This window comes from Falco peregrinus, chromosome Z, assembly GCF_023634155.1.
Source record: "Falco peregrinus isolate bFalPer1 chromosome Z, bFalPer1.pri, whole genome shotgun sequence".
NCBI lineage: Eukaryota > Metazoa > Chordata > Aves > Falconiformes > Falconidae > Falco > Falco peregrinus.
The window spans coordinates 65,608,860-65,623,522 of NC_073739.1; positions in this window are offsets into that span (position 1 = coordinate 65,608,860).

Here is a 14,663-nt window from a genome sequence, read left to right on the forward strand (position 1 = left end):
TGGATATTCCATGTTACTGGCTCTGGAGTGTGGTGGGGAAGACCTGCTGTCATTTCAAATGCAAGGGGCAGCACTTCTGAACTGTCTGGTTTGGATTTCTACTTTCTACACAGCATTTTCTGGGAAATTTCTGCATGAAAGACACACAGCTTCTTGAGGAGCTAGAAGTTTTTATATGATAGGGCATTTACCACACAAGTTAGTAAATTAAACTGAGAATATGTTAATCCTGCTATTAAAAATAAGCATTTTACTTCCAGTGTAAATCTGTCTAGCCTCAACACCTAGACACTAAATCTTCTTAAGACTCTGCCTGATTAAATATCTCCATGGCACCTAATACCCTCTCTCTGTACAGTGCCTTACAAACTGTGATCCTCACACTTGCTGAAGTCCTTTTCCATAAACTAAAAAAATTTTATTAGTTCTCCATATTTGTCTCTCAAAGAGGTATTCTTAGTTCACTTAACGCTTTTTCTGATATTGTATATTGTCCTTTTATGTCTCTCTGTGTCTTTGTGTGTATGTGTATCTATACCTACATATATATCTATATCTATATCTACATCGATATCTATATCTATATATCTATATCTATATCTATATCTGTATCTGTATCTGTATCTATATCTCCAGACACAGGGACTGGATTCAACTCTGTAACTGGGTGGCCCTTTCCTGCACAAAGAGAACAACTTTGCTTAGTTGTACTCTGCTCAGGTACTGCAGTTCTGCACCAAAACAGAGCTGCCTCATGCTGACAGGTGGATCTTGTTAGCTCCAGCTAGGATGCGAGAGTTTGTTTCTTTGAAAGAGAACAAACAAGGGGCTAGGACAGAGGAGATTCATGCAGAGAAACCCTAGCCAAGTTTGGAGAGAAAACTGACTGAGGTTTGTTTTATTATTGTTGTTGCTTGAATTGCAAATAAAGGCCAGGAAGGAGGCAAGTTTGGACTATGTACAGCATGTTGAGTACAGTCTTTAGAGTTGGTGGGAACTTTGTCTGCTCACCCACACACACAAATGCATGCACTCAAATCTCAGACCGCTCTGTCCCTTCAAGGGATAAGTTTGCCGCACTTGCAAGGGAAAAGAGAAAACTCCAGCTGCAGATAAAGAAATGCTGGTGACTAAATTATAGCCTTTAAATACAAAGGCACTATTTGGGGATAAATATGGGTTGTACGTAAAGCAGAACCACATGATATGCCTCAAGTTGTCACACTGGAGTGTATAAATAACATATAACTAGTGCTCCTTTTGCAAAACTCAAAGAACTAGAGGACAAGTATAATGCCTGAAACAGTGATGACCAGACAGTGCAGCTCCCACATTGTGAGGATTGCCTTCTTTCAGTGATATATGGACTAGTCATCTGTTGAGATGAGTTGTCATAATCTTGATATCATAGAACAGCTTCACTGCGTGAGTACAGGCAGATGGTCATAAATATGCAACAAGACCAGGATTAAGGAGGAAAAAAGCATGTGTGTTGTCTTAATATAGAATGACTTCTTCCCACATGCACACACACATACATGAGCATGTACACACACACATATACATACACAAGCTTCTTAGTTTGCGAGTGTAACCCTTCAGGACATTATCTGTTCAGGTTCTGAACAGCCCAGTTCCACAGTAACCCGTACAGAAGCAGCCATATGATGCAATAACAAGAACAAAATTTTCAGAACTGCCTCAAAGTAAGCAAGGATAAGTGAGCCTTTTGAAGGAAAGCTAATACAATATGAAAGAGTCAGAAGAGTTGGGGGTGTTTAATTTCCCAGGGCTTTGATGAGTGAATTTTCCACTCACTACACCACAGGTCAGGAACCCATGTCCATTCCAAAGTTAATGCTATTGTTTTCTGATCTTTGAACCCTAACACCTGTCAGTGCCACATTCCCAGAGGACAACACTAGGGCTAGTATTTCATTCTAACAAAGAAAATATTTACCGACTTATCACTCCCTGAACAACATCCATCCTGTTAGACTACTAGAAAAGTCATTTAAATGCAACTGAAAGTTATTAGGGAAATGCTGTGACTCTGAATGTCATCAGACACAACTTTTCCTGTCACACTAGGGGTATCTGAAATATCTCTGCTTGTACTGGGTAGTTACTCTGGATTTATGGGAAGGAACTGAGAGGATTTGGCCCCAGTAATTGAAAATATAATCCAGTTCTTACTCAAGTTTCCAGAATTCATCTTTCAAAAACGAGTTTCCACAACAATTTGTATTTTCTGTTGTAATGCTCTATCTGTACAGAAGAAGAAAGAAATAGGAGGCACTGATAAACAAGGAAATGGTCTAACTCACTCCCTTGTGCACAAAAACCCAGAAAAGGGTAACTCCAAAGCCAGTTGTTCCCTGGACTGTGCCAAATATCCACTCCCTCTGCAAAGGAAAGCAAAGCCTTTGGCTCCCCTCTCCTGCCCTGGCTCCCGTTTCCTCCGTGCTTCCCCTGGCGCCTGTTGACATGGCTTTGCTGGACTCTCATCAGACCCGAGTTCCCTTCCTTGTCAGACTGTCATCATGACCCTTTCCAGTGCCTGGGGAGGACGGACGGACCTGTGGAGATGTGTACCAGAGCTTCTTCTCCTTGCCAGGCTCTCATCTGCAAAGCCTGACCTCAGGTTTCAAATCCATGCAGGATGAAGTCTCTCATCCACCTGCACAGGAACTTGGCTGTCCAAAGGTCTTCAGTGACTGGCAGACATGCAGGTTAAGGGGCAGACAGTCACACTTTCTACTGAATAACCATTTCCCCAGGCAACAGCTAATGCCACCAGATCAGTCTGTGGTCACGGACAATAAAAGCTAAGGCTTTCCCTAATAATACTTAGGTAACACTTCCTGGCCACATCTGAGTGAGATTCAGGTTGCCTGTGTCTGAGTCATGGTACTGGGCACTCTCACTTCTTACTTTGACCTAAATAAAGGTCACATCTTGGAGAAAAGAGAGCCTAAAGCTGAGTGAGGAATGTGGCTGGCTAATCGTTGAGCCAAGAGAGATTCACACTGAACTTCCACCGGCTAATGAAACACTACCTCTGCCATGTAATTTCTAATGCTTCCTCATGTGCAGCCAAAATAGAAACTCGATCAATAAAGAGCAGTAGCTGTTTCCAATGCAAAGGTGCTAGAATGGACTTGCGGTCAGGAGAGCAGGGCTGAGATGCGGTAGCTGAGTAATAACCACAGCTCTGTTTTGCTGGTGATGCACCACTCTGGGCGCCTGTGTTAGCTTTTGTGTAGCTGATGCCATTAGCTTCTATACCTCAAGGTCAGCTTGCAATTAGGGAGCAACTAGCCTGGAAGGAAAAGATAACTGCAGTGGTTCAATAACAGACTAATGTAGACCAAATAATTTGTAGGAAATTATTAATCTTGGAAATGTTACCTTTCTGCACTGCACAGGTAATGATTTTCACTAATTCAGTTGGTATTTAAATTACTGGCTAACTAGTTTGTGGCAAATAGCTGTGAAGCCATAGCTATTTCTGTAACCGGTTCTTTGGGAGCACTGAAAAGCAAGCTGTTCAAACTGCACAACCCTGCTATATATATTTCCTGATCAGACAAACGGCGGTCTGGCAATAGGGTTTCTGTAGTACATTTCTGCAACTCTTACTCTGAAATCTCATTTCTGCAAATTTCCTGCAACATCCTCATAAAGTGGGCTCTAAAGCAGAAATGCCAGTCACTAAAATATTCAGAGGATGTGTGTATACCAGTAACAGGCTCTTGCCTAGCAAAGGCAGACACAGCATCCTTGTTTAATGCAGAAAGCAGCAGGCATATAGGATCCTCCACAGAACACCTTTCTGCCATGCCAGCTTTTGTGGGACCACCTTGATGACTAGAGACAGTTCACTCTCCAAATCTGTTCAGTCTTTGGTTTCTCAACGAGGCTTGTGGGCAACGTGGCTAATTGATGCAAATTGTGCTGTGGGATTCATGGTATGGCTGTCTCTGCATATGGATTGGTATGAGATAGACAGTATGCTAATCAGATGTTGTAACCTTAGTGTAAAATTAACTGTGCTATCAACATCCAGATTTGGCCTGCTGGGCATGCTTTTTCATGCATATAGTCTCATTTTGTATTCATTTTTCAGAAACAATGGCTCAGGCAGTAACACAAAGCAGACTTAGGTGATATTTCTGCAGGTTTTTCTACACCCTCAAACTGATTAATCTAGATGCCTCACTAGGCACACAGTTATAAATGTGTGAGTATTTCTTCAGCAATCCTGATATGGAAACCTTGAAAACTATGGGATAGATGGCATTTTTTGACATTTTTAACTATGTTATTTTAAAAAAAATTTTTTTTGCATTTTAATCTTGAATTGAAACTAAAGATTAGCAAAAATGTTGAAGAACAGGACATTAACTTAAATGTATTTATAGGGAATAGGTAGATATAAAAATGAAATTTTGTGGAATTTTTCTTTGTGCCAAAATCCTGGTGAATTTATGTTTTGATATGATGTTTTCCAAATACATTTCTAGCTGTGCAACCAAATCTATGGCTGTAGTAATCACCCTTCCCCTGAGGACCTATTAAGCAATATGTATGACAGAAGTATGAACCTTATAGAGTCTCTCACTCTTCTGGATTTGCAAGAGGAGTTTGCAAAAAAAAGCATTCTTTGAAGGAATAATCAGAAATAGTTACAGTTTGTTTCTTTTTTGTAACTCCGTCTACTATCTACTTTGTAACTAGTCTACTATCAGCTTCAGCAATGTTGCAGCTGTCATGATGCTTGACAGAGAAACCAGAAGAAGAAAAAAATCTGATATAAAGAGATTCTGATATGAAAATCTAGTGGTCAAAGTTGATGAGCCCTGTTTTGAGGGGGAGGAGGACAGGGCAGGCATGGGGGTAGAAATTCTTTTAGCAGTCTTGTTTTGTTTTCCAGTGTGCAGTCCAGCATAATTTGAACCATTCAAGTTTGATGCATGTGTGACTGATTTAAAGATTAAAACTCAACCATGTGAATTTGGAGACCTAAATGACTCTTCATAATGAGAAAAAATAGCCTTATATGTGGAATACATAATGAAGTACAAACTGCTGCAGGAAACCAATTTAACCTTCAGGGAGCTGGAGGAGCTGGGAAAATGATGGTCCAGGCTCTCTGCAGGCCATTGTCTAATAAGTAAGCAACCTCAACTGAGGCAGTGTGATTTCAGACAGAAATAGCCAAATACAAGGAAACCACAAGAGCTAAAGTGAGCGCTGCACTGAGGGAAGAGTGTGGTTACCTCATGCAGAAGGACTACAGAAAGTAAGAGGGAGGTATCTTTGAGTACACACCAAACATTACACATGCATGATATATTTACTTCCTATGGCATTTCTACAAAAAAAAAAAAAAAAAAAACAAACCAAAAAAACCAAAAAAAACCAAACAAAAAAAAAAAAGGAGCCTGAAATTCTACTCAAACTAGAGACAAGGGACTGAAGACCTCAGAGCAGCTGGAAGGCACTCTGATGCAGTCCTGGAGTGCATCAGGCAATTTGCTTTTTCCCTAAGGGGAGACTAGTTTGGGTGCTCTAACACTGCTCTGTGGGTCATCAACCTAAACACAGCAAGCGGGGACAGCTGGGAAATCTTTTTTCAAAAACATTGTCTTAGTACAAACCTAAGATGTTACCCTAAATGGACCTTCATTCCCTGATTGTTCCAGTCTGGATTCCCAGCTGGTGTCTGCTCAGTTAGGGAGAGGTGCTCAGCCATGGTGCCAACACACAGGCTCCTTGCTAGCCAAAGCTCAGGTACCAGCAGCCAACATCTCAAGTGAAAAAGCATTACTGGAGTTGAGAGAGGTGTCTTTGCAAACCTTAAAACAAGTTATGTTAATGCATGTATTCTGAGATCACTGAGACTGACAGAGAAAGACATTATTTCTGGCAAACTGAATGATGCAGGGGAGGTGTTCCAGGACCACGGTATAACAAGAGCTATTTCCATGATGTGTTTTGCTTGAAGTCCCACCTACATGGCGACTGCATAGGCGCACATGTCTGTCATTGATTGTAATGTTTTCCTTTGACCCACATGTAACTTCGGAGATGCACCATGTTCCTGCGGAGGCTGGTTTCCCAGAACATCCTACCCTCTAGCTAACAGTGTCACGTCTGTACCCATGCACACCAGCAGCTGTTCCCTGACACCCAAACAAGCGCCCTAGAACAAGTATCTGCTAAAGCAGCACAGAGAGCTTTTGGGACACTGTTCTTTTGGAGGAGATATCCTCTGTGGCAAAAACAGAACAGCAAGACTACCACACACTCCTTGTTTGCTGGGATGGCGAAGGACAAGGGTAACTGGACACAGCCTATGTGACAAACTCATCTGAGTTGCAGACATGCCCAGGAGCAGCAAGAGCAAGGATGCTCCATCACAAGGGATGAGAGAGGAGCTGAGGGTGACCCCAGTGCTAGCTGTGCCCTCACTGCTGCATCCCACAGCACCTGAACCCGCGGGCAGAGCCAGGTGCGGGTCACAGGGTCCATCCACAGTCCCAGGCACTAAAAAGCAACAAATGAGGTCCAGAGTCTGATATTTAAAGTGAAGTTAATAACTTTTGCCTCTCCTCTGAAATGCTGTGACCTTAATTAATGTTTCCTTAATGCTTTGCAAAAAGCTGTTTAGGTAAAAGACACTGTGCAAGCACAAACTAATGGCATTCCCAAAGAGAGAGCCTAAAGGTTAGCTGAATGCATTCTAAGAAGTTGAAGATTTCTTTGCAACTTTTCCAAATAAGTTAGCTAATTTTGCCTCCAATCAAAACAATATAACGTCAGACAGATGGCATTTTTTAGCTGTTATAAACTAGCCAAGGTCACATTCCACTGCAAGGCGATTGTCTTCCAATGCATACCATTCCTTGGGATAGATAAATAATGAGTTAATGTTTACAGGGAATACTGTCAACAGAAAATAGTCTAAAAATACCTCAGTTTTTTATTGATTTCACTTCACTGGATAAATAAATGTCATTTGGATTTTCATGTATAGGAACTTATAAATCAGGAATCATTATCAACATAGTTATGGTAACATCACTGGCATTTTCTTTTAATCTCATGGTGATTTTTCTTTAAAGGGAACTCACCCATAAAGTATTCTTTTATATTTTAAAAAGTAACAAAGATGTCCTAGTTCTTTAAAGTGCATGGGAACGTGTGATCTAAAATCAGTGCAAGACTTCTTACTTTGTGTGACTAATGTCACAACCTAAGGCCTTCATTAGTAGCAGATTTTGCTTTCATCTTTGAACTACATAGCACCAGTATGAAACAAGGACTGACAAAGGTTGCAGACTTCCCATAGGAATGCATGTACACCCCATGCAGCCTTTCACTTCTGTGTGGATGATTATTAGACTTCACTGCGGTATTGATCCTCTACATGCTGATCCTGTAAAGACTACAGGACAATTACCAGGGATGAATTTAGTCCATGGTCTAGTCCAAAGATCGTTGATTCTGTATATAATGCCATAGCTGTATTTTGAAGAACTTGGTCGTCTTAAATGCACTCCAAACAACATACTGTGCCTTCAAATTAGCAAAGACTACAAGACAAAACCTAGCAGTTCTCTCAAACATCTGCACATTTATGCTTACCATTACAATGGCATATTAATTGCTTTTCATGATCCTGTCTTTTTAAAACTAGAGAAAAAGCTCCCTTCTTCAGGAGAAAAGGATATAGTTTTTCAGGCTGGTTGGTTAGATTATTCAAACAGCACTCACAGCATGACTCAGGCCTTGCACTTACCCAGAAACTACTGTTCAGACTGCGCTGGGAATGTTCTTTGCAACCCTTGCACTAACCATTGCTCCTGGTATGTGCCTGGCAGTTAGTGTTCCATGGAATCACTCCAGAAGGAAATATTTTCTGTATTCAGCCATGTTCCATATGCTGGGAGGAAACCAAGCCCAATAGCCCAAACTTTGAGTCATTTACTCTTTTGATTTTATCCAAGACTGTTGTCTTTATCTGTCAATGGACAAGACAGAGAATTTCACCTATAGATTTTACCCTAATATCCCCAACCCTGAAAGTTAAAATAAGCACTCCCCTGTGTTAAAAGTTTTTGTGGAAGGCAACTTTGTAATATAAATTGAAGAAATCTAAAGTGAAATCCATAAAAACATTCTCCTTTGAATATTTTTTCCTCTCTCTTCCTTTTTACAAATTTATTCCCATTTTATTTTATTACTTTCCCTCATCTCTCAGTGGCTTCTTTTGTTTGCTGCCTTTGTTCCTTCCCATTTACCCAATTTTCTCTAGGTGTTAGCATAAGTCCTGGTGCACAGTATGAAACTGATCCCTCCCTGCTCCTGAGTGATGGTTTGCAGTTGAGTTGTGCCTAAAAGCCCTTCATGCGTGATGACTAAACCAGTGTTTTCTCCTGTCTCCTAAGCACTTCCTTTTTGCCCTTGGGTTTCATTTTTTCCTTCTCACCAGCTGTCTCTCTTTTTCTCCTTTTATTTTTTTTTTTTTTTTTTTTTTTTTTTTTAAGTGTATACAGCTCCCTCTCCACACACTTGGGAAGACTTTGACGTAATTTACTCATTTTAATTTGAAATTGTTTGCACATCTGAAGCAATGCAGTCTAGGCTGCAACACATCAGACTGTGTTAAAATAAATTATGATGGGGGTAGGAGTGGGTTTCCCGAAGGGGACGGAGGGACTGGCCATGCCTGTGTTTGACGTGTCCCCCTCCTCCTGTAAGAGAAAGGCCTGTAAAAAGCACAAAACAAGTGAAAAGAAACATCCAGTACCTTTTCATCTCAGACTGCCTTGGTCACAGGAGGAAAAATGGGTTAACGACAGAAAGGCTTTTAGAATAATCCAAGCCAAAATGATCGTCTTTTCAATGCAATTACTAGGAAAGTGATTTGGAAGCCAGTGGGACAGAGCCGTGTGGAGTAAGCTGTCTCTCTGATACATATCACAGAGCCCTTCACACTGACTGATTATAATGAATACAGAGTTGACATTAGCAGAGACAAAAAGCTACATGAGCACCACATTGCCTTCAACAGTTCCCTTTGTCCTTGAAAATTTTCTCAGGAGCCAAAGGCATTGTTCTGCCTCATCCAGAGAGCTGCGCAGGTAAAGGTTTCTGTGGAAGTCCGAAGCATTTCACCCTCCAGAAAGAACGTAAAAACGTCTCTGAGTCATACATGACTATTTATACAGCTCTGTGGAAAACTGAAGGGGACTTTACATAAAGGCTTGTGCAGCAATGGTGGGTCAGGTTCAGCCCTGGTGCAAGCAGAGGTGGCTCTGCCAATCCCAGCAGAGAAGCTGCAGCGGGAAGTCACCTCGCAATGCTAAGGGTGGTTAGAGCTTGTAGTTTGTTAAGGACTGCCGCTTCTTTAGTTACTTGTGTGCATGCTTACACCTCCCTCGCGGGCATGGCATCCAGCACAGGGGCTGCTTTCTCCCAGCACTTCTGCAGAGGTAGCCCATCCCGGGGAGGAGTAGGGGGGTAATGCCACACGCCGCTTTCCTCCTGACCTTTCTGTCCTTCCCTGCGCACCTCCGCTCCCTCCCTGCGCACCTCTGCTCCGCACCTCCGCTCCTCTCTTCCTCCCTCCGCACCTCCGCTCCTTTCCTGCACACCTCCGCTCTTCCCTCCACAGCTCCACACATCCCTGCGCACCTCCGCTCACCGCTGCAGCAAGGGGAGTGGGCTCCACCTTTCTGCCAGGAAACGACGCACCGTGGTGCCCACCAGGTATCAGCTAGACACGGTATCCAGATGTAATGCATTGTGATACAGAAGTCAAGCCCTTTATAAACATTTCCAAAAGCTTGTGCTTGCTGTGTGATATGGCACCAGCAACAGCAGAACACAACATTAATTGTGATTAATTGTGTGGGTTTCTCCAGCTGCTAAAGCAACTTGTTAGAGAAACTTATATAAACAGAAAGTGGCCTTCTTCAGTGCAACAAATATGTTTAACCATTTGTAAATGGCTATCAGTCTAATAACAAAGTTTTAGCTTTGTACTAGTCAGTGCCCAAGTCCTTGTTCCACATTTTTCCAGCCTTTGTTCTCAGCTCAAATAAACTGGAAGTCAACAGGAATTTTAGTAGAATAAAAAGAACGTTTAAAAAAAGACCAAGCTGGCTCACAGGACCCTAATGTTTTGTGTTACAGCAAGTCTGTGAAGCTGGCCAACAACATCCAAGTAGCTGAGACAGCTAAGTGTAGTAGTAATAAGATAAATCAGTAATGTATGGGATGTGTTACTTTGCTAGGGACTGAGATTTCACAAATGCAGAAAGGGTTAATTACCCCAAAGTAAAAGAAGCAAGAAGATTCCTTGACTTACAAGTATGGAAGCCAATGTGCATTTTGGGAACACATATGCCTGAGTGTTTGGCTTGTTTTGCAAGTTAGTGAGTACATGAGTCCTTGATTCTCTGCTGAAATGGCCTGTCCTTCTGTTCAAAACACAAGACAGCTTGCAAAGATGAATTGACCAGAGCACAAACACTCTCAACCAATTTGTTTCCAGGTGAGCTTGCAATTCTTTTTTCAAATTTGCATCCATCACTCTCCCTTGTCTAAAAAAAAAAGGAAAAGCACAAAACAAACTTCATTAACACAGCATCTGAAAAATATCACAAACAACTGGGGAGCACTCACCTGGTTGTAAAAGCACTAGGAAGTAAAGCAGAGCAATATTGCATGTAGTGACCGTTATACGCTTAAATACATTATCTCTCATAGCTGCAACTTAAATCAACAATATTCATCCCTTAGCCTCGAGGCACCAATTCTTAAAGCCCCTGTGCAAGAGTATGTGATGACACATGTGAGTGGAGGTTCCCTTAGAAACAAAAGCAAACAGGGCGTTTTTTGCTCTCTGCTGGACCTGCCCCATCCTTAACATGCTCATGAACAGTGCTAGCAGTGGATAATGCAATTCTGTGATCCGTCTGTTTGCTTGGGGGTGATTCATCTAGCAGTGGCCATTAATTTTGGAAATGTTTTTAAATGGTGCTTGCAGAGTAAGGAGAAATTCGTTTTCTAGCTCTAATTAAAGAGAGCAGAAATTTGTTGAAGTTTTTGGTTGGTCCTACTGATACTTCCAGTGACAGTTAGAGAGAAACCATGAATCATACTTTGCTTCTCTTGGTCTCTGGGTTTGTTTTTTTCCAACAAGTTGCTGCCTTTTACTAGATGCCACGTTATATGAGCAGAAGAGCTTTCCCCTTTTGAATTAAGTTTCAGTGTTTTACTTTAAAACCTCATCAGGTGCAGAAAACCAAATTACATAAAGCAGAAAATGGAAATACAGAAACCACTGAGAAACATGAAGACTGTGATTTTAGACTGGGGATGAACTAACCAACTCAGAATAAGACCCAGAATCAATCTGCCAACATCTGTAATGTGAAACATTGGAGTAAAACTTAAACTGACTTTGCTGAGTGGACAGACACTTGTCCTGTGGTTGAGTGAAATATCTAGGTCATTGCCAACAGTTTTAAACTTGCTTTTTTTTGCTTTTTTTTTTTTTTTCTTTTCTGTCTGACAAATAATATGCCTTGCATGTGGCCTTTTTTTGCAAGTCTCTTTTCTTTCTGTTGTCTCTTGTGGTGGTCCCAGCCTAGATGTGATGTCAGCCTTGACACTCCAGAAAAAACTAAATTTAAAACAGAAGCTAATGAAATGAAGGGTTTGACAGCTGAAAAACACTGGCTTCTTGCTATTTTTTTTATTGTGTCATTAGAAGTCCGATCTCTGCCCATCTGATCCTGTACATTTGAGAGTTCACTTCCACTTATAAAGGATGTAATATATTAATAATTCCCTAAGAAGCAGGTAAGCAATGAATGTTCAGCAACTCTTTGGGAGTTAGTGATCTTTTGAGTTCTTTTATTGTGAATGAAGAGATTGCTAGGTATACTGTAACTTAAAGCTTCCTGGCATACATGTTTAAAGGTATAAATAACATGAACAATACCAAGGCATAACTTCTACCTGACATGGCACACCATGTCCTTTTGACTGAATTCCATGGATTCCAGGCTTGTTCAAATGAGCATAAACGGAGAAAAGGCTTCAGGCTCAATTTTTCCTCACGCCATCCCTATCCTTTTATAGTAGTTTCTAAGAACACCGTGTAAATTACTGCCAGTCTTTCTACTTTGTGACTCACACCTGACTAGCCTTAGATATAGGTATTTATTGTTTCTGCCTACAATATATGGTGCATGTGGCTGATCAGGACCCTAGCATGTTGTTGACTTCACCTGAAGATTCTTGGGTTTTGGACATGACAGTTGCAGTTGAGGTACTACAGCGAACTGGAGCCAACCTCAGCCTCTGGATTTAAGCAGCAAAACTTCACAGAAAAGTGTGTCTAGAACAAGCATACTTCTATTAGTATTGTTGAATGGATTGGTAACCTTTTTAAAAAAATAATAAAAGCTTTTACACTCATTTAATGTTACTGTTTAATTAAAAAAGAAGTAATCTATACCAGCATGAAAAAGGTTTACATCATGAAAGCTCTCATCAAACAGTTGAAAGTTGAAGGACTGATACATGTCCTGTCTCGCCTTGACAGTTACTGCACAGCATAATCCAGTGCTGCCAATCAGATCTGAACAAAGGAAACAGCAGTTGTCTTGACTGTGAATCACTTCTCACCTCAATTAATATAAATATTGAGTTTGCACAAGTAGGCTTGACAATTTGAGGCATGCCCATATTTTCTGTGTAACTAGCACTTAATGACTGATACCCATTACTTGGACCTGGCACTGAGGGTGAAGTCAACAGTTAAGCACTTTGTTTTGTGGAAGTAACTGGAGGCTCAGCAGAAGGATTCGGTGACTTTTGCAGAAGTTTTGGAAATAACATATAGCTGTAGATGGAAAGGCTCCCATTGGTTTTAATATCTCACAGATGCATTCCTCGCATTTCTGAAGTGAATTCTCTTTCCTTCAACTCCATCTCATTCTACATTAGCCTCCTGTAAATACTCCAGTGAATACATCAGCCCTAGGAAATGTTCCCCAGAGCAAAGGATGCTTAAGCTAGATCTACAGAGTATGTGAGCAATGCCAAATCTGAGTACACAATTGTATGTGTCTGTAGCAGCAGAGTCTGATTCTAAAAGTTATTTTTATCCAGCAAAGAGAAGAAACTTACTGCATTAATAGTACACCCAACAAAATGCCTCATTTCATTTAACATGCTTGCAAATAATCTGCAGTTCAAGAGCTAGTCAATTCAGCTGGGAAACTGGGAACCAGGTTAAAAAAAACCACCCTGACAAAACCCATTTTGAACAAAGCATTTGTCCAACTCTGGCTCTAGATAATTAGTTCAAATCTGGCAAAGGCTTGTCCTAGATACTGAAAGGCACAATTGTCTAATAGCATCTTACCAGACTTCTAAAGTGCTGTGGTGGTCTCATTTAATTTCCTAGATAGTGGAAAGTGTCAGCAGGAAATTTACTCCCAGCAATAGCCCTAGTTATTAACCTCACCTTCTGTCCCTGGTCCTAATCCACAAAGACACTAAAATGCCTTGTGATCTTTATTAAAGGGGTTCTTCTGGGCTAGGATCTGTTGACAAGGATGTGAATGACAGCTTTTAGTTTGGATATCTGAATCTACAGGAGAAATCCAGCTTCTGAGTAAAACAGACGGGTTAGCCCTGTTGTATTTTCCTGAAAGGAAATATATATGCAGCTTCAGTGTCTTTAGTTTAAAGCTCACATCTCAAATCAGTGCTGAGAAATTTAATTGAGTAATCTGATTTCCAGCAATCACGAGTACTCACAGTTCTCACTCCCTTCACAAGAGCAAATAGTCAGCAAGTCTGGAAAATGGACCACTTAATGAACTGTATAAAGCAATGTTCATGTTTGTGTTCAGTTTGGTTCCAATATGTGATACCAGGGGGAAACACTAATTCACACTGGTGTCTGTAACCAAAATGAATCGATAAGTATGTGTGTGTGTGTGAGACAGACAGAGAAAGACAATGAGAGATCATTTATGTGGTAGGCAAAATTACAGTAAAGAATTACTTTTATTGGGGTTTTTGGTTTTGTGTTCCATTTTGTGGTCATGGCACATCCAGGTCTAAGTGCCGATATGACAACATGTCACACACCACCCTATTTTGCCTGTTGCATTTTTGTGGTCATGGCTTTATGTACGGATGTTTATCAAACATTGGTGTCCAGGTATGAACTCCAAGAGTCTTTAGAGGAATGTAAAAAACAGTCTTACCATGACAGAAGAGCTGCATGAGTTTTGTTCAACTTATTGATCAGCAGGCCATGTGATAGCCTCACCTTCTCTATGTCTCTAAATATATATAACTTCTGCTGGCAGAAGCAACATTAATGAGGTTGAGTAGGGGCCAGATAGATCTGGATATGTCAGAATAAAATGTAGATTTCTGGCGTTTAAGTCAATTAGCCTTTGGAGCATCACAGCAAGCAGTGTGGTGGAATCTTTTTTGCTAAAGAAACAAAGGCTTTTTAGAGATAGACTGGACATCTTTCCAATTAATATATGTGCTTAATCAATCAGAAATCATGAGATTCAGTGAGACACCCAAGGAGGGATGTTCAGGAGCCTGTG